Source organism: Protopterus annectens, chromosome 1.part2 (genome assembly GCF_019279795.1).
Source record: "Protopterus annectens isolate FY-2018-M chromosome 1.part2, PAN1.0, whole genome shotgun sequence".
NCBI classification, from domain to species: Eukaryota; Metazoa; Chordata; order Ceratodontiformes; family Protopteridae; genus Protopterus; species Protopterus annectens.
In genome coordinates this window covers 26,599,649-26,620,239 of record NC_056727.1, presented here as the reverse complement: position 1 = coordinate 26,620,239, position 20,591 = coordinate 26,599,649, and the positions used below count along the sequence as shown (strand labels likewise).

The window sequence follows — 20,591 nt, the reverse complement described above, 5'->3', positions numbered from 1 at the left end:
AATTCAGGGGTCACAGGGTAGCAGGCAACACACCCAGCATATAAGGTGTACAGAGCAGAAAACCTAATTTTCTTTACTTCGCAAAGACAGAAGAAGAAAATTAATCATGCCTGTCAACTGTCCAAATGTTTGCCTCATAGTTTTGTCTGCTCCTTATAAAATTTGTGGTTCTCTAGAAAATCACTGAAGATTGAACTCACTATATCATAGCATATATTTGAGTTTCAGACTATATATCCCTCAGAAGATGCATGCTATTACAAATACTGCTATTTTAGTAACTTTCTAAGTTCACAAGAGCAATGTTTACAATCTGCCCTTATTTTTTTACCATTTCCACCTGTTATTTTAGACTTTTGTCCAGATTTCTTGCACTAAGAGGTTGAGACATATGAAAATAATATATGTAGTAGTAGCTGATTTTGTCCACCAATTTGATAAATGGAATTCAGAAACTGGGTTAAGGAGCATGAAAAACCAATCACCTTGCTCCTATACATCTGCTAAGACACACTTAGCAACTGAAAACAAAAAATGTAAATGGAGAACATATGAATAATTAGTTATCTTTCTAGATTGTTTCTTATACACATTCATGTAAATGCACACAATTACATGGATATGCAGCTACACTTGCAAGCACATGCACACATCATGCATACATGCATGCATGTGCACAAACACACACACACACACACACACACACACACACACACACACACACACACACACACACACACACACACACACACACACATATATTTAGTGAAAATTTCATCGTAATTCAGTTTTATTTAGCTTGCTGAAAGGCTGGATCAACTAATAAAAATAATTACTTGATTAATTAATTTAACATTCTTTATTAAGCATTCATTTGCTAGATCTGCAGTTTAATCTAATGACGCTTTTCTTCCCCTATACAAGCCATAAGGCAAATACAAAAGAAAATCAACAAAGTATAAATCTGTTACATGAAATGCATAAAGGCAAGTGAGCATAATATGGTTGTAGAATCTGTTATAAATGCAGCTATGTGTACGTAAAAATGGAAAAAGAGGATCTCTCCCACTCACTCACTATTTCTCTATTTACACACACACACACACACACACACACACACACACATATATATATATATATATATATATATATATATATATATATATATTTATGTATATATATAGATATACTATATTTATAGTGGTGTACTTACTATGATCAAAACATCAGAATGAAGACATCAGCGGTGTCAGCTATGAAAGGTCAGCAGTGCAAATGTTGACAGGGTAAAACACATGCATGAAAAAAATCCTCTCCACATGCAAACTAAATGCTTAAAAAAAAAGGGTAAGCCTACTTACACCCCTATACCCCTCCAAATTATATATACTAACTTCAAGCTGAAGCAATTCTAGAGCAGTTAACATATTCCCAGTCCCAGAGATAGTCACTCTCACAGAGATGCTGACCACCACTTTTTTGACCAGAGTGGGGTAAGAGAACAGATGTCAACATTTGTAAATGTGCACCATTTTTGTCAGACCCCCCCACATATGTATAAATGTATGTATATATATATATATATAGATAGATAGAGAGAGAGAGAGGTACACATACACAAGTGCACTTACGGTTTTTGAAACACACTTATAATCATATATGAACAAGTGTCCTCCTGTGCCCAACTCCTCTTCACCTCACTGTTTCCCTAATATTCTCTCCTATACCCTCTAACTAATCTATTTCCTACCCAAACTACCCTCTTGTATAAAAAATAAAAAAAAAAAAAAAATGAAAAATACGGGGCAAACTCTCCACCAAAAATATAGTACCCCACCCCTCTTACCTCCTCCAGCACAACCCTATTGATGTGTTTCTTCTGTGTTTCCCTCTTTGCTATGTTTCCATTTTTTCAGGCTTTTCTGTAACCCCTTTCTATGCTTTCAAACAGATAAACAGGGTATTCACATAAGGATATACTTTTATAAAACATATAAACCCCCTTTATATTTTTAAAAAGTTAATACTAATAGATGCACTGCATGTTTCTCAGTGCTAGAAATGTACTTGTGCATATCTGAAGTCATCCGGAATATCCAAACACTTTCAAAACAATATGAATATTTACATTCTCATGTAGTACTTTGCATAAATGTAAATATTCATTTTGCAAGCTTTAGTAGGCATTTCCTTACAGAAGCTTTCACATTGCCATAGTCATCAGAAAATACCTGTGAATAGTGTATTGGCATACAGGTATAGAAGTGATCTTCACAAAGAACCACTACAAAAATGTGAGCCTCGGGCACTATTAGTACCACCTGCTGTGCTTTCCATACCACATTCTAACATGCATAGGCTGCCCATACTTTTGCAAGTAGATAATTTACTGCTGTTAATCTTATACTTGTGCAATGAGTTTTAATAAGCTTGACAATTTAATTAATTGCTTCCTATAGGCTTTGAGTATTGGAAGGTGACTGAGTAGTGAAAGAAAAGAAATCAAATCCCAGTGTTGGTACATAGATCAACACAAAGCACTGTTTTTCAAATATGATTCATGGAAGGATAACTCTAGATGCTGTGTATGCCCATATATTATACAAAGGATAATCAATATATTATGGATATTATTCAGCAGCATTGGAAAATACATACAACGGATGTAGAACTTAAGAATATAGCAGGGGAGAAACCAAAATATCAATTTAAGAGTAAATTCAACTTAAAGAGACTATTATTTTATACAACACATGGATTAACCACTAAAAATCAATTCAGTATGTCATCTTGTGGAAAATGTAATTATTGCATTAATATAATAGAATCCGATAGATTTATACATCCAGATAATGGGAGAATTTTTCGATTTAAAGTATCAGCTGATTGTAACACTATGCATGTGGTATATATGGTAGTTTGCCAAGCATGCTCTTCATTCTATGTAGGCAAGACTGATAGGCAGTTTCGGAATAGAATAAGGGAACATTTATATGCCATCAGGATTAAGTATGAAAAAAATGCTCTTGCCAAACATGTACAACAATATGGGAATGAACATGATTTTAAGTTTATGGTTATAGATATATATCAACCTACCATCAGAGAGGGTAATATCAGGAATGCAACAGAAAGTAAAGAAACACAGTGGATAATCAGATTGAGGGCAGATCGAGGATCAGGGCTAAATGAAAGGGTTTCAATCAGACCATTGTTGAGATGTAAGGCAAGGGAATGTAAAATGAGAAAATATGTATTGATACAATATAAATTTAAAATGTACTATTTATAGTGCACTCTTTATAAGTAGTTTTATGTGTTATTAATTAGCTTTATATATTGCTGTACGTTTAGGCAGTTTTTAAAAAAATGCAGCTATTCTTTATAGAAATAGTTGTTTTTTATATACATATATTTTCATATAGTTAAAGATCAAGTTATTTGTAGAACGTACTAGTTATGATTTTTATGGTAGCATAATGAATTTTGTTTACGCTACTTATTAATTGTTACCAAGTTTATATAGATCAAGTGTGATATAACAACTATAAGCAGTTAGTGTTAATAATATAGGGTTACATAATATCTATGCATCATTACGAACATCATCTCGTAATGGATATCTGACTATGTAAATTAGATAAGTATTCTTAAGAAGGTCAGATATAGATATAGAAACGTTAAGCATCTTAAACGTATAAGGTTGATGCATTTGAGATACTATTTATTAACACTATGTGTATGATAATGCGCTTTATTGGAAGTGTATAATTTATATTTTTGAATTCCTTATGCCCATGAATATTAGATAGTAAAATTATGATATGCACATAAGTATATATTTTTAAAAGAGCTTGATAGAAATTTATACTAGTTTTTGCGAATGATTAATTATGTTTTAACCATGGAGGTATATTTCTTTAAATGGTTCAATTAGTGATAACTTTGAAATCAGCTGTTCACTATTTTAGTAACTGATTGAAAATTAGAAGAAATGTATGGTCTGAGGAAGCTTTTCGTGAAAGCGCTTACCTTGTGCACAACAATAAAGATCGTTTTTATAATTTTATTTTTTGAGTACGAGACTGGATTTGCCTTTCACTGCTCGTTGTTTTTGGATATATATTTTATTTATTATTGACTTGCGGTGAGGCATTTATTCCGTTTGGCGTTTTGCTAATCGTGTTTGTTAATATATATATATATATATATATATATAGATATATATATATATATATATATATATATATATATATATATATATATATATATATAGATATATAGATATATAGATAGATATAGATAGAGAGAGAGAGGTACACATACACAAGTGCACTTACAGTTTTTGAAACACACTTATAATCATATATGAACAAGTGTCCTCCTGTGCCCAACTCCTCTTCACCTCACTATTTCCCTAATATTCTCTCCTATACCCTCTAACTAATATATTTCTTACCCAAACTACCCTCTTGCATAAAAAAAAAAATGAAAAATATGGGGCAAACTCTCCACCAAAAATATAGTACCCCACCCCTCTTACCTCCTCCAGCACAACCCTATTGATGTGTTTCTTCTGCGTTTCCCTCTTTGCTATGTTTCCATTTTATCAGTCTTTTCTGTAACCCCTTTCTATGCTTTCAAACAGATAAACAGGGTATCCACATAAGGATATACTTTTATAAAACATATAAACCCCCTTTATATTTTTTAAAAGTTAATACTAATAGATGCACTGCATGTTTCTCAGTGCTAGAAATGTACTTGTGCATATCTGAAGTCATCCGGAATATCCAAACACTTTCAAAACAATACGAATATTTACATTCTCATGTAGTACTCTGCATAAATGTAAATATTCATTTTACAAGCTTTAGTAGGCATTTCCTTACAGAAGCTTTCACATTGCCATAGTCATCAGAAAATACCTGTGAATAGTGTATTGGCATACAGGTATAGAAGTGATCTTCACAAAGAACCACTACAAAAATGTGAGCCTCGGGCACTATTAGTACCACCTGCTGTGCTTTCCATACCACATTCTAACATGCATAGGCTGCCCATACTTTTGCAAGTAGATAATTTACTGCTGTTAATCTTATACTTGTGCAATGAGTTTTAATAAGCTTGACAATTTAATTAATTGCTTCCTATAGGCTTTGAGTATTGGAAGGTGACTGAGTAGTGAAAGAAAAGAAATCAAATCCCAGTGTTGGTACATAGATCAACACAAAGCACTGTTTTTCAAATATGATTCATGGAAGGATAACTCTAGACTTTTATTTAATGCTTAAAACATTAGCTGGTTGTATTGAGTTATTTTGAATAATGCTCACTGTAAAACAAGAGTAGTCACAGGATATGTGTATTTCGTTATGTATTAATAGCAGAAGGATGATATAGTAAGCCAGACCTTGCTTGTTTCAGCTGTTATCATACATAGCAGAACTACATTGCTTGTATTACAGTCTAGGAGTGGCTCAATGACTTTTTTCTTGCCCAAAGGAGGTTCATTGTGGCAGAATTAATAGACATGCCTTGTTAGCCAAGTACTCAGGCATGCAGTTCTCTACCTTCACAGCTGAAATATCATCTGTGGGTTTATGTGTTAACTAACTGCTAGAGATAGGTCAAGGTACAGAACTATTTTAAATTGTTCTACTAAGCTTCTAAGGTAGTGACTAGCCATGAAAGCTTGACTTAAGCTACATGTTTCAGAACAATCAAGTTACATAAGTTGTGGAGAAATGTTTTTCTCAACCCCGTTTATGAAACTGATTATAAAGTTTTGCAATATTAGCTTAACAGCTGCTATAGACAATTAAGTTCACAAGCTGCTGTCTATGGTCTAGGAATTTATTCCTTCATCCCCTATTTGTTTATTGTTTGAGACTCTGAACAAGTCATTTAACCAGATAGTGATCTGGGGAAATTGCAACAGGCTGCTCATTTAACTGGCTAGACTACACATATCTAGTAACTCCTACTAAAGTCTAGTGTGTTTTAATGGTATCAGTAATAATGAAAAGTAATTAATATAGCAATAACCCACGCCTGGGTGTGGGTAATGCTGGATTTACCCACGGTTGGCGTGGTTTGGTCATGAAGGCGAAGCCCGAGTGGCCAAACAAAGCCAACCGTGGGTAAATCCAGCATTACCCACACCTAGAAGTGGGTTATTGCTATTATACAGTGACATTATTTAAGAAAAAAAATAATTACTTTTCTTAAATAATGGCATTGTATAATGCCTCCTTACTGCCCTTCCGCAGCTGTCTGGTATTCTGCGGCAGTTCTGATGTACTGCGCATGCGTATGCCTATGCAGTACATCAGAGCTGTGGGCAAAAGCAACGGAAAAAACAAGATCTCCGTTGCTTTTTAAAAACTGTTTCGCTATGTTAAATGGGTTTAACATAGCGAGACAGCTTTAAAAAAGCAACAGAGAATCTCCGTTGCTTTTTTTAAAGCTGTCTCGGTATGTTAAACCCATTTAATATAGCGAGACAGTTTTGAAAAAAGCAACAGAGAAAGCAAGATCTCCATTGCTTTTTACAGACTGTCTTGCTATGTTAAAGGAGTTTAACATAGCGAGACAGCTTTAAGAAAGCAACAGAGAATCTCCGTTGATTTTTTTAAGCTGTCTCGCTATGTTAAACTCATTTAACATAGCGAAACAGTGAGAAAAAAAGAGTTATAGTAATGGAAAAAGCCTGGGCAACCGGACCTTTTTCCATTACTATAACTCTGATTTACAACATGCACGCTGACCAATCAGAGTGCACGTTTTTGAATATTAATGGGGGGGAGTTGTATAATAGTTATTATTACATTGATGACTTTCTCCCATTTCCCCGTCATCCCCAAGAAAAGTTAGCTTTGCTCATTCAGACTATCACAGTTAAGAAATGTAAAACAAAGTAAGTAAATAATCAAATAATGCATAGATCTCCTGCATGCAGGTATTCTTCAAGTCAAAATGTTTAGTGTTTATAAGTATTTTAAAAAGTACGGACCCTAGAACATAGCCCTTTGAAACACGCTGACTTGTTTAGTAACTGGGAAGAGAATTAAATATCCCTGGTTTGCATAGTAAAATTGTTATGAAATGTAGTTTACAGGCCATGAATGTTATTTTTAAGGCTATATATCTGCAGTTGATTGAAGAGGAATACCTATGAGACCCTCTTGATCACAATTACCTGATGTACAAAAATTGCCCGATTAAGACTTCATGATCTACTAATTTGTACAAAGAAACTTTAAGAGTTAAGTAGGAAGTATGCTATGAGTTTTTCTGAAACCATGCTTATTTACATAGTCACAGCATTTGGCAGTGCTTGGACCATATATATTTATCTATGTATATCAATTTATCCATATATCTCTATATCTATATTTATATATGCTTATCTATATATATCTATATGGATCTACCTGACAACATCGACACTTCATAACACCGACAACGACTTCACCGACACCACATAATCGACAGTTCACAAACACGACACCTCATACACTCGACACATCATAACAACAAACAAAACAAATCCCCTGTCCAAAACCCACACACACAACACAAGCACACCAAAATCCTTACAAACCAACACTAACCCTTACATACACAACTATCTACAACCCTAACCAAACCCTAACCCTAAGGTCCATCACTCACTCACCTAACCTGCGCCTAACCCTAACTCACTTACCCCCTAACCCAAAAATATCACTACTGCACCCTACCTTTACAACGGCCCTAACCCTAACTCACTTATCCCACCCCTATCCCTACAGACCGGCTAACATCACTTACCTTCCCTTACCTAACCCTAACCCTAACTCACTTATCCCACCCCTATCCCTACAGACCATCAACACATCGCACTTACCGCACTTACTTTCTCCTCTTATACCTAATAACATCCTTTCCCCATCTCAGTGTCCTCAGCATCGGTGTTTTCCTCCATCGGTCTTCTGACTTGTCGATCTTCTAAGTCGTTGTCAGTGTCGATGTTGTCAGGTAGATCCATCTATATATATATATATATCTATATATCTATATTTATCTATATCTATATCTATCTATGTATCTATATCTATATCTATATATATATATATATATATATATATATATATATATATATACATATGCATATTTAGCTGGGATGATTCAACACTTTGCAGTAGTTTTGCTCAGGTTGTGTTTTTATGTGCATGTGTGTAGGTGGGCAAGGGGATAAACCTAAATAACTTCATGCTGGTAAGTGAAGTGACAAAAGGAAACAGAAATTCATTTGCAGAGTTTTATGGGCTTAGAAAAGTGGCTGGAATTAGGCAGGTATTAAAAATGTGTGTGGATGAAAACAGAAGCAAAATGAACCAGCGCCCTACTCCATCAGCTCTTACTATGAAAAGTAAAAAAAAAAACAACAACAAAACAAAATGGTCATTCTTTCTACTGCCACACTAACCGGGTGCCCCAGCGATTCTCCCTTCCCTCCTTCAAGACATTTTAATAAAAAAATAGTAATAATAATTTCTTCTTTCTAAACTGTAGAAAACTTCTTGGTACAAACATAACAGTCAGTTGCTACAGTTTATTCCCAGCCTGCATGGAACACTATGGCATTCATGCTTTAGTTTAAAAAAAAAAAAATTCTTCTTTTAAACCATAGCAAACTGCTGCTACAAATTTAGCAAGCAATTACTGGAGTTTATACCCTACTAGCATAAAGTGCTGCAGCGGTTTTAGATAAAAAAAGTTTTTTTTTTTAGTTTTAAACAGTAGCAAACTGCTTGATACAATGTAGCAAGCAGTTGCTACAGTTTAGACCACCTACTGGATGCTATAGCATGCATGTTTCACGACAAATGCAATATCAACTTTCAAATCCAGTATTGCATTAAAGAGTGGTAGCGATCACCTGATGGCACCCACCAACACTTTGTGCACTAGGCAGTTGTCAATCTACATTTCTGAATGATAGAGCAATAAAGGCAATGCATTCTTTGACAAATTAACAGAATAACCTGTCTGGGACTAGACTATCTTGGACAGAAATACTCCCAAGGCCTTTGTTTTTTTTTTTTTTTAAGATTACTCTTCAGAAGCAAGGTATGGGCTTGTAGATAGTTCTTTAAGGTTATAATATATGCCATTATAGTATGAAGAAACAGTAAAAAATGAAAAACAATGTGCATAGTCTTGCGTAACTAACTTTTTCTTGATCAGGGTTAAACATTGGAATCCAGCCCCATGGTACAGAAGAATAAAGCCTTTGCTGTGCTACAGATGAACCATGCTCCCAATGACCCATGATCAGCCACAACCCGAGCAATGGAGTGAACTGGGAAGGGATACCTATCCTGGGAGGTGGGATGGAGGCACCCTCGGCCTACTGCAATAGCACTGATAAGCTCCTAGCTTACTCTGTGCCACAAATGGTATTCCAGTATGTTGGGCATTTGCAAATGCACAGAAAAACAAATATAATACTGAAGACAGCAACTTTGGAGCTTGCAAGGCTGCTGCAGGTGCTGGAGATTATGGAACACTCCCCAGCTACAGTATGATCCTGCACCAGCATTCTTAGGCTCCTTGCTAGTCCCAGGTGGGGTTCAGGCTGACCCTGGAATAGGTTAAGGGGAGTCCAGTGGACCAGGTGAACAAGGAGCAGAGCTGGTGTGAGCAACTTGTCAGCTGCAGGTTGTTAAAAAAGAAAGAAAGAAAAGCCTTGACATTCTTCAATTTTACCTTTTTTTAAGCTGTAACATGTATGAACTTGAAACCCTGCTGAATTTTTGGAGGTTCAGAATAGGAAGGATTGTTTATTTATTTAAAATATATACATATTTATTTATTTGTGGTGTAATTGTGTGTGTGTGTGTGTGTGTGTGTGTGTGTGTGTGTGTGTGTGTGTGTGTGTGTGTGTGTGTGTGTGTGTGTGTGTGTGTGTGTGTGTGTGTGTGTGTGTGTGTGTGTGTGTGTGTGTGTGTGTGTGTGTGTGCATTTGTATAGGTTGTCTATCATGTTTGACATGACCTGTACTGAAACTGGTAACATCAGCATAACAACATTGATGCTCACAACACCGAACACAGTAGCACAACCTCCAAGATTTGTCCCCCCCTCCCCTGTGACCCATGTTATTGCTGTTCATAGCTCTGGTGTAGTAGGGACATTCAGGATTCTGTGTGTTATGCTGTTGTGTGTTTCTGGCATTGTGTACATTGATGTTGTTATGCCAGCATTACCAGTTTTGGTATAGGTTACATCAAGCATATGTTAGGTCACCATACATACATACATATATATCTATATATCTATAATAATATATATATATATATATATATATATATATATATACATAGAGAGAGAGAGATATATATATGTGTGTGTCTGTGTGTGTGTGTGTGTGTGTGTGTGTGTGTGTGTGTGTGTGTGTGTGTGTGTGTGTGTGTGTGTGCATTTGCTGGCTTAGGCTCATGCATGCGCTGTGTGTGTATCTATCTGTCTATATAAAACACAGGGTTGATCTGGTTACAAATAAAATACAACAAAACAAAACAAATTACTGAGTAAAGTCTTTCAAAGGTACACCCATATCAGAGATGGCATTAGTTTAAACCAAGAAACCATGAGTTGAACATAGTGAAAAGAACTGAGCAATCATTTTGATTCAGTGAGATAAAACCGATAACAAAATGATTATACTGGCCTTTTGCCATTTTCCACACATTTGTGTTTCATAGCTTTACCTGGCTGCAAGTAGATCAAAACAAATAAATGAATGAAGACCTTCAAATATCAAAGATAACATTTGTTTAAATACAGAGGCCAATGGCTAGACTTAGTGAAGGCTTAAGAGAACTACTGTTGAGACAGTGAAATAAACTAGAACAGGAAGACTGCAAAAAGACAGTTACAATTTCCTACCTAAGTTGACCATGTGATAACTATAATTATGTCCAGGTATGCCGAATTCTTTGCATGTAGCATAATAAAATTAAAAGGATAAGTGATACAATAAAGATAAGTCAAATCTTTATAAATCATAAACTCTGCCAAGCATTAAAACAAAGATCTTTACAGCATTGCCAATTCTATTCACTGTAAAAAAAAAAAAGACATAAAAAGGAAATTAATCAGAAGCCCTTCAAATGCAGAAGTCTTAATAAAGTGAGTTGCTTCTGCGTCTCAATCCACAGTTAATTGCCTTGAATGTCCCTGCTTCTTGTACTACACAGGCAAATTTCAGATCCCGTAGATGTCACAATTTCAGATCTCAAATTGGTCTATGAGATAATAATCATGATAAATCACCTCTGGCAAGAAATTTTAATGAGAAAAAAATGTCAATCATACTTTATGAGATCCTGTGAAATTTTAATAGTAAAGGAATGGAATTGTATATGTTAGACTTGGGAGGGGCATTGAGTCAAGGCGGAGAAAAGCAGTTGGGTTTTGAATAACAGTGCCAACAACATATAATGTATATTTCATCTTTACATCTACTTCACAGATCACATAAAATGACATCATAACCGTGGAATGCTATCACTCTGTGCTATAAACAGAGTGAGTCAAGGTTTTTTTTTTCTCCAGTATATTTTAAAAAAGTAAAACATTTAGAACTTTTTTGTCACATATAAATGTCACCAAATAAGCAGAGTTAAAAATATGTAATTGGAAATAGCATAAGAAATGTAACTTTTCAACTAAATTTATGTATGTTTTATGTAAGTATATTGTGCATCTTTATGTAAACATATTTTGTGTGTGTGTGTGTGTGTGTGTGTGTGTGTGTGTGTGTGTGTGTGTGTGTGTGTGTGTGTGTGTGAATTTATGCATGTGTGTACATATACAAAAAAAAATAGATTTCCATAAAAGAAAATTTGTTATAATTTATAAATATGTTCAATATAAGTATCAGTCAAGAAGGAAATCTCTTTGTGATACATGGTTGGTTTCATAAAGAAGCCACTTTTGATATGCGGGCAGTTACAGGAAGGAGTTGAGGAAGGGCTTTAGTAAGGGCTCTGAAATAGTACATGGGACAATGCTGCTGTAGGACTTCTGCAAGTAACAACAAACTGCATATATCTGAAATTGAAAACATTTTTAAGTCATTAACATAAGCATGTAAGTTTTGGACATTTTTTATGGAATGGATATGATGGAAGACAACTAGCCATGTAGGTTAGGGAGTCAGACTTGGTCAGGGAAGAACTGAGCAGATTGCTCTGTGTGTGAGGTGAGGAGGTGAATGATTGTTAAACACTGGTTAGGGGTGTGATCCCCATCGCACTTCAAGGAAACATAAAGACCACCTACCTGCACTTTGTTAGGAAATGAAAACTGACCACTGCTCAGATGAGTATGAGGCAGAAATCATCACAAAAATGGGAGAAAGAGTTAATATGGAGACACGAATCACTACTGTTTGGCTAAAGATTTTAGAGGCCCTTAACCTCTGTTTGGCATGACAGTGAGTTTGCATGGCTACAGTATCTGTCATTGTAAAGAAGTTGCACTGATTGCTACTAGACTGAGTGGAAAGCATGGCATCACCTGTCATTGTCAAGACTAATTACAAAAGGGACTATATTGCCACAAACAGGACTATATTATGATGACATGCCCTGTTAGTCGGTGTGTGTGTGTGTGTGTGTGTGTGTGTGTGTGTGTGTGTGTGTGTGTGTGTGTGTGTGTGTGTGTGTGTGTGTGTGTGTGTGTGTGTGTGTGTGTGTGTGTGTGTGTGTGTGTGTGTGTGTATGCAGTAAAGGGTTGCCCCATCCATTCAAGATTACCTGCCTGGAGCCCATTGTATGACACGAAAAACTATAGCTTCCATTTTAGCCTGAACTGGAACACCTGTTTATTCAGAGAATGAAAGAATAAATGTTTCACTTCAATTTCCTTAATGTGTCACATTTTTAAGTTTAACAGATACACTTTTTTTAATTAGCACAACCAGAGATGCTATCTACTGTAGTATGATCACATACTTTGGGAATAATTATTCATAATACAGTGTGAGCATGAATTTAGGCTGCTTCACTCATCTTGGTCACCTTACTAATCTTCCAAATTCATGCTCTCATTACTTCTGACCCGTGTGCAATGAAATGCTACTCATTTTTTTTTTTATTGACAATTTCAAGAGAATGCCACATTATAGTATGTACTGTTTTAATTTCACTTTAAGTATCACTATCATAGCCTTTAGCAACAGAAACTGCATGCTGCACAACTTTGTTATTAAGTTTCAGTCCTTGGAAATGTTGTCTAACACTATCACAATACTTTGCATCAATTATATTTTCTTTGCTTTACTGTAAGAAAGAAAAGTTCATATATTTTTTTTCAGCTGACCAGTAATGACTAGGAACATGCAAAAAAGATCATGCAACTATATACTTCCTGTTCTTTAAATAGAGCAGGGTTTCAGTAATCATATGCTTAGATCAGTCTCACATTGTTAGCTTGTATTGTTAAACAATTTGGATTAAAATAACTTCAGATTAGAACAAGGAAAAAATAAAACGTTTCCCCTTATTTCTTAAGTATACTTAACTATATAGTTATAAAAATATAAAAAAGGTTTGTGAAAATATAATACATGAGCCATATTTTGCCTCACTTGTATTAGATTTTAAGGATATACTGCCCTGCACTACATTACTACATGACATAGCGGTTGTATTAACTTTTCCAGGCAGTAGATCTTGGCATTTATGCTGCCTCTTGTCTAGCATTAAAATATGCCAGTTATTGTATTTATAAAGAAAGAATGCAGTAGTGAAGACATGCATATATTGAATTGGTCAACTGTGTATTAACAAACAGCAGTTGTGTTTCCCCACATGTATACTGTTTCATAATTTAGAGAAAGCAATCTATGGAGAATTAAGTTTGCAATAAGGGTGGCTTAGCTCCCACAGCATATCTTTAACAACCCATTGTTTCCAGGTTTATCAGAGTTTAAACTGCAGTAATTTATAGGTAATGCAGTCTGGTTTCTTCGAAAGACCAAACAGATGCAGATGAGAAGACTTTTACCCATACCTAAGTATTTTCAATGGTGTAAATAAAAGAGAAACTATTTGTTTGTAGGTTCATAGGTTAATAGCTAATTACTAGGCTAGCTGCCCTTGCAGACCATTTTAAACCTAGCCAGTTTCCCATTTTGTGCACAAAATAACCTATTCCACTTGTTTATAGATTGGCCTTACCCATCCCATAGTTGATAGTTATATATGTCTCCCAATGAAGAAATCTTTCGGCTTTTCCCAGTTAGGGGTCGCCGCAGCAGAACTCCGGTCTGCTCATAATTGGAAATGGATTTTTATGGTGTCGAGTTGCCAGCCTGATGCTCAACCTTCAAAGAAGGCACACTCATTCACACTTGCACCTACCTGCATGTCTTTAGCATCACTCGAACGCGGGGAGGACATGCAGACTCCACACAAAAGGCACTCCAGCCAAGAATCGAACAGGAGAACCTCTTGCTATGAGGCAACAACGCTAAAATACATATAATAAATAATATAGCCTTGTTTGGAGATAAATTGCAGCAAACAAAGATGAAAAAGCTGCAAAGGGACTATCAGGACTTCATGACAGGCTGTATTTTTACATGGCATCGTTAGCAGGCTAGAACTGAATCTAATCCAGCAGTAGCAAGTAATTTACATACCAACAATCTGTCTACTGATCCCAGTGATGTTTTTCAGAATGTTAATGTTCAACAAAATGTGAACAATGCTTCTGTGGCTGCAACCATGACAGCAGAAGGTTCCATGGTTGCCATGGATCCCAATAGCAACACCTCTACTATGGCTCTGGCTGATGACATCATGCAGGAAACCAAACAGCCCAGTATCAGTATGGGAGCAAGACAAAAATATTGCTTCCTTCTTCTTCATCTTATTCTTTTTTTGCAGCAAAGAGCAGCTCTATGACTTTTCCAACTTTCCCAGTACCAGTAAGGAAGAAAACAGAAAACAGATGAGGCCGCTCTGTACAAAGGGATGTGAAATGGTGGAGTGTCATGAACTGACTGATTTTAATTACTGTAGTGTATTTAATATATCTAGTGTTCAACTGACTAAAAAAACAAATTAACGTTTTAGGTAAAGGATTATCATTTGTACCCAGCAGGGAATCAGTATTAAGTGAAGTTATACTAGATTTTCATATGTTTGGGCAGAATGTTATTCTGAATAACATGTTTAGGGGAAACAGCCATTATACTAATGTTATGAAACATCCGAGTACTTTTGTACAGTCATGCAGCCCACAGTTCAAACTTTTTTTAAAAAACTTGTGAGGATGAAATATGACTTTATCTTGACAATGCAACATACAGGTTAAATAACTTAACTTATTTGGAAAGGCAAGCACTGCTAGATCTAATTAATGATGATAGACTGTTTATTAAACCAGCTGATAAGGGTGGGGCCATTGCAGTTATGGATACAACAGCATACATACAATCCTTGGATGCCCTAACTAGTGATATCAGTACTTATAGAAATATTTCACCTTTGATGGTTAAGCAATAAATAAGTAATGTTGGTAAGAAGTTAAGGGTTTTAAGAATAAATGGAGTGTTAGATGATGACTTGTATGTATTTTTAAGCATTGAACATCCAGTAATTCCTATTTTTAAAGCACTACCAAAAATACATAAAAATACCCTACCCCAACTGATGAGACCAATAGTTTCAGGGAGGGGATGGGTTACTGAACATTTATCTATGTGGGTAGAAGCAAAATTGAAAAATCTGCTTGCTTATTTTCCTAGGATTTTGAAAGACATTTCACAATTCTTATTAAAATTGTATGCTGCTAGCCAAACTTTAGAATTGAAGAATGTGTTGATGGTAACCATGGACGTCAGCAGTATGTTCATGGTCATCACAAATGAATTTGGGTTAAAGGCAGTGAAAGAGGTACTGCATACAGTTAATATATATGATGAGAATACAAACACCTTAATCCTGGAAGCACTAGCATTGGTGTTAGAAAACAACATTGTTCTTTATAATGGAACACATTATAGGCAGGTACAGGGTGTTGTCATGGGCACACCCTAAGGCAACTCATATGCTAATTTAGTGTTAGCCTTCTGGGAAGATAAAAATATTTTTAAATGTGAACATCTATGGAAGACTTCAATATTTTTTTTATGCCAGCTTTGTTGATGATATTTTTTTGTTGTGGGCACAGGGCAGTGATGAATGTTAAACTTTGTTGATTACCTGGAGAAAACTACAGATTGTCTCAGGTTTTCAGTAGAGCACAGCAATTAGACCATTGCCTTTTTAGATGTCACATTAAATAAAAGTGTGACCTAGATTTACCTTCAAGCGAAATAGTAATATAAAAGACATGTTATCCATAGAACCTGGTTTGAAAAATAAGAAGTTTAACAGTGTTTCCTTTGCACACATGAGAACAGGGACTTTTCTCTATATGCATTGCAAAGCATGTTCAAATGTGAATGGTTTAAATTATTTTATACATCCTGCTACAAACAAAAAATACACAATTGAGTTTTATGAAGACTGCCATACAGAGATTGTGGCGTACTTGGCATGCTTCAAGTCATGTCCGAGTTTTTATGTTGGAAAAACTAGTTGTAAGTTAAAAACAAGAATACTTCACCATTTGTCATCTGTTAGACAGAAAGATAAACATAATGCATTGTACCAGCATCTTTCTAGCTTTCCAGATCATACTTTTGTTTTTATAGTTCTGCATGTTACACAGATGAAAAAAAAAGGGGGGGGGGCATTGTCAATGATACAGAGTATGCAGAGTTATGGATCATACAGTTGGCTGCTGACAACCCATCTGGGTTAAATAGTTCTGTACCTTTAAACCAGCATTAAAGAAGAGGCAGGTCAAGTACTGAAAGCAATTGGTTGCTTTTAGAAGTGTCTTAATATTTAAAGAGTGTCATGGTTATGTGAAGTTTGTCTGATGAAGGTTTTTTTTAACCTGAAAGTGCTTACATTTTATAATAAAAGATTACGGCCAGTTTGGACTCTGCTTCGTTTGTTTTTGGATTTCTATATGGATAATCCAGGCTTGGTTATCTTGGAGTGAACACGAGTGGAACATCCCAACATTATTTCTTGATAGATGCAGTATGGTTTCAAAACCTGTGTTTGTGTTAGTTGCAATACAGGGAGGATTGGTTATTCTTTGCTTTGGTAGAGATGTGCTGACAGATAGTGCTGACTTACACTTACCTAATCTTACTATGTTTGTTTTAGTTGTAATACAGGGAGGATGGGTTATTCTTTGTTCTGGTAGTGATCTGTTGTCAGACAGTGTTGACTTACACATACCCGAGCCTACTGTGTTTGTGCTAGTTGTAATACAGGGAGGATGGGTTATTCTTTGTTCTGGTAGTGATCTGTTGTCAGATAGTGTTGACTTACACTTACCTGAGCTTTGGATAAATTTAGTGTTTATTGGCAGCCTTATCTGAATCCTGCCAAAACCACACATTGTGCATTGCTAATAGGATATTGTGAGCCTTATTATCATGTTTACTAGGGGTTATTAGTGTACTGAGGAAGCACCATGTTCTTCACTGACTGCTAAACCTTGTACAAAGAGAAGGAGAAGATCAAGGTCCCTATGTTGGATTTTGGGGGGGGGGTTACCGAAGCCGAATGCTGATTGCCTACAGTGGTCTGATTGCTAATATGAAGCTACAGTTCTCTTACCAATAATCTCCCAAACCAAATAATGAAAGTGGGCTATGGGCCTTCACCTATTAGTTTCCTAAGAACTAGTGGTTAGATTACTGCAGTGAAGGTCTTTGACAAACAAAACAAATAAGGCAACAGTGTAGATCTTTCTTTTCTCCTGTGTAAAGATTAAAAAATGGTTAATTTGGCAATCGCTTTATCTGCCTGATGAACTGCTGTAACCCATTTGGGAGTTTGCCTGTGTTCTTTACTTCCTTTTGGTATTCAGCAATACAAGGCCGACATCCATTTTAAGACCTGTGCTTACCAGTAGTCTCAGAAAGCAGATTGCTTCAAAGCATTATACTTCCCTGGAAATTCTTCATTAGTGATTGGGGTGTCTTTGACTTCCTTTTGCAAGTGGCAGCTTCCCACTAGGCTGTGGTTTATAACTTTTTTCTTTTTCTTTTTGACTCTTTTCCAGTTATAATTTAAGAGATAATTCAAATTCACTAATTGTGGTCTGGTCACAAGATGTTAAAGCCTGCATATGATGGTAGTCACATCTGTTTCAGTCCGACTATTTAAAATTAAAATTTGACACAAATCAAATGAGCAGAAAATAAATCTTTTTTGCATCATATTTAGGCCTGCCCTGGTTGTTTATGTGCTTTATACATGTTAAAATGAAAGATTGGTTTCACATTTTAAGGATAAAGGTCATCTAAAATTATGAACCGATGTGTTCTGTAAGTAGATCAAGGCATTTGCTATTTATTACCTTTCACAGATTCTCTTTCACATATATTTTCAAATTTCAGATTTAGTTGCTCATATAAGTTTATGCCATGTCACTCTCCACATGACCTCTTGGAAGTCATGTCAGAATTCTGACTGGTTTGAACATTGGTCATAAATGTGCTCCACTTCTGTTTTTATTACTGAGATGGTTTCATTTTCTTTCCATAAAGATCTCATTGCCTCGGACTCTTATTTGCAACATGGGATGTCTGGTCACTTTGTAAGTGATCAGACTTAATGATTGTTTGTTTTCAGCTTCCACTACCTTTTTAATGATTCTTTAGGGAGTACTGCAGGCAACTGTGTGGTGTTCCTTCTAGTCTCAAAATATTGCAGGAGGAAGATTGCAGGATCTTGTACTGGGTGTTTCAGTACATTATAACAGCCTGTGTAACAGATATGACTGTTTTCATTGTTGATTTCTTGGGGCTTGGAGGACATATAAAAGGTGAGATTTATTTTTGTTTCCAACTGTTCCCTTTTCCCGAATTTGTGATTGCTTCCATATAAGTATAGCCCCCCCCAAAAAAAAAACATACAAAAAACAACTGTTGATTAAGAGTATTTGACAAGTTTTCAAAGGTGTTACATGAATATGCAGTTTTATTATATATTAGAGAGTTTTGTGCTGTTAAAGGTTTTTTTTGGCAATTAATTGCATGTCAAACATACTAAATGCAATTACTTATAGTGGATCCTATTCTTAATGTGTCAAACTAAAAATAAGAAAAAAAGGTGATTTGTAAAAGCACTGTATTGTTCTATAATTTATTTAAATCAAAAGTAGGACTTGAAGTCCAAATGCAGCTTTGTGAAAGCAATGATTGTAATTGTGCAGCATTACAAATAATTTTATATTTTTCTTTGAGTAGGTTGGACTAACAGATGCAGGTAGCCAGATACATTAAAACATTAAGTGATTAGATAAGATGCGTTAAAATTAATGATCTCAGGCATTTGTATCTCTCACATGTCAGACTAGTGAAGAACAAATAATTAGCATACCACATTGCTGTTAAATTAATTACGTTGGTCTTTAAACAAACATAAGCAGCTGCTAAATGCGATTGTTTTGAACGTGTGGCTCTTCTTTTGCTACTAGTAAAGGATGGCAGTATCCTTCAGTTATAAAGCAGCAAAAATAGCAGTCTGTTGGTTTTATTACGTCTTCATGACAGGGAGCACAACAACAATGTGTACGATATCTGTTCACATCATTAAATCTTTTATATCGAGCATTACCATTTTCATTAACCATTCACATACCCTCAATGAAAGCAACATTCTCCAACAGATATTATTTCCAGGATAGTAGCAAAACTAGCCTTAAAATATTACCACAAGGATTCAAATATTTTTTTTTTACAATACTAAAATAGTGTTCCCTCCTTTGAAACTGGTCTTTTACTATACTGGATCAAGGCATTTTTTATACCTGTAGCAAATATTGAAGCATTCCACCTTATTTCTTTTGGCAGCAAGAAGTTATTATCTTGCAGAGTTGTCTAAAACAATTATTCTTTGATTAATTATTATTCAAAAGTGTACAATAGCTGTCTTGGGGTAACAAGCAAAAAAAAGTGTTGTGAGGGTAAATAAAAGTATATGAATTCATACAGTATATAAATTTAAATATAGAGTGAGACATTCATAAACATAAAATGCTGTTTGATTATCCGGTTTGTACAGTTCTCTGAATTCCCAAGGTGTCTGAAAGCACTATTCTGAAAGCATGCAATATTCCACAGAATATTGTTGAAATAGTGTATTTGGTAGTTTCTCACAAGTAACATAATCACCCTTAATGCCTAAATCTTTATTATAACAAGCATTAGCCAGATATAGGGCAACTGCTATGTATTTCCTTTACTGCGAAAGAAAAGTGTTTGTTTGCTTAATTGAGCAGCATAGAATGAAGACAATGATTTTTAAGTGAAATAAATTCATTATATCATAATGATAGTCACAAATACATAAATAAATACATAAATAAATTGTTCATAGGTAATGCTATAAAATAACCAAAAATCACCTTCTGTTTTACATTTTGATGTTCACAACTGTAAGAGTAAACAAAAC

At 35.2% G+C, this 20,591-nt stretch overlaps 1 protein-coding gene across 18 annotated transcripts in view; it reads left to right on the top strand.

Moving 5' to 3' along the window:
* Window positions 1-20,591, top strand: part of NRXN1 (neurexin 1) — a 4,168,553-nt gene that overhangs the window by 3,524,885 nt on the left and 623,077 nt on the right. The gene's annotated exons all lie outside the window — the stretch shown is intronic.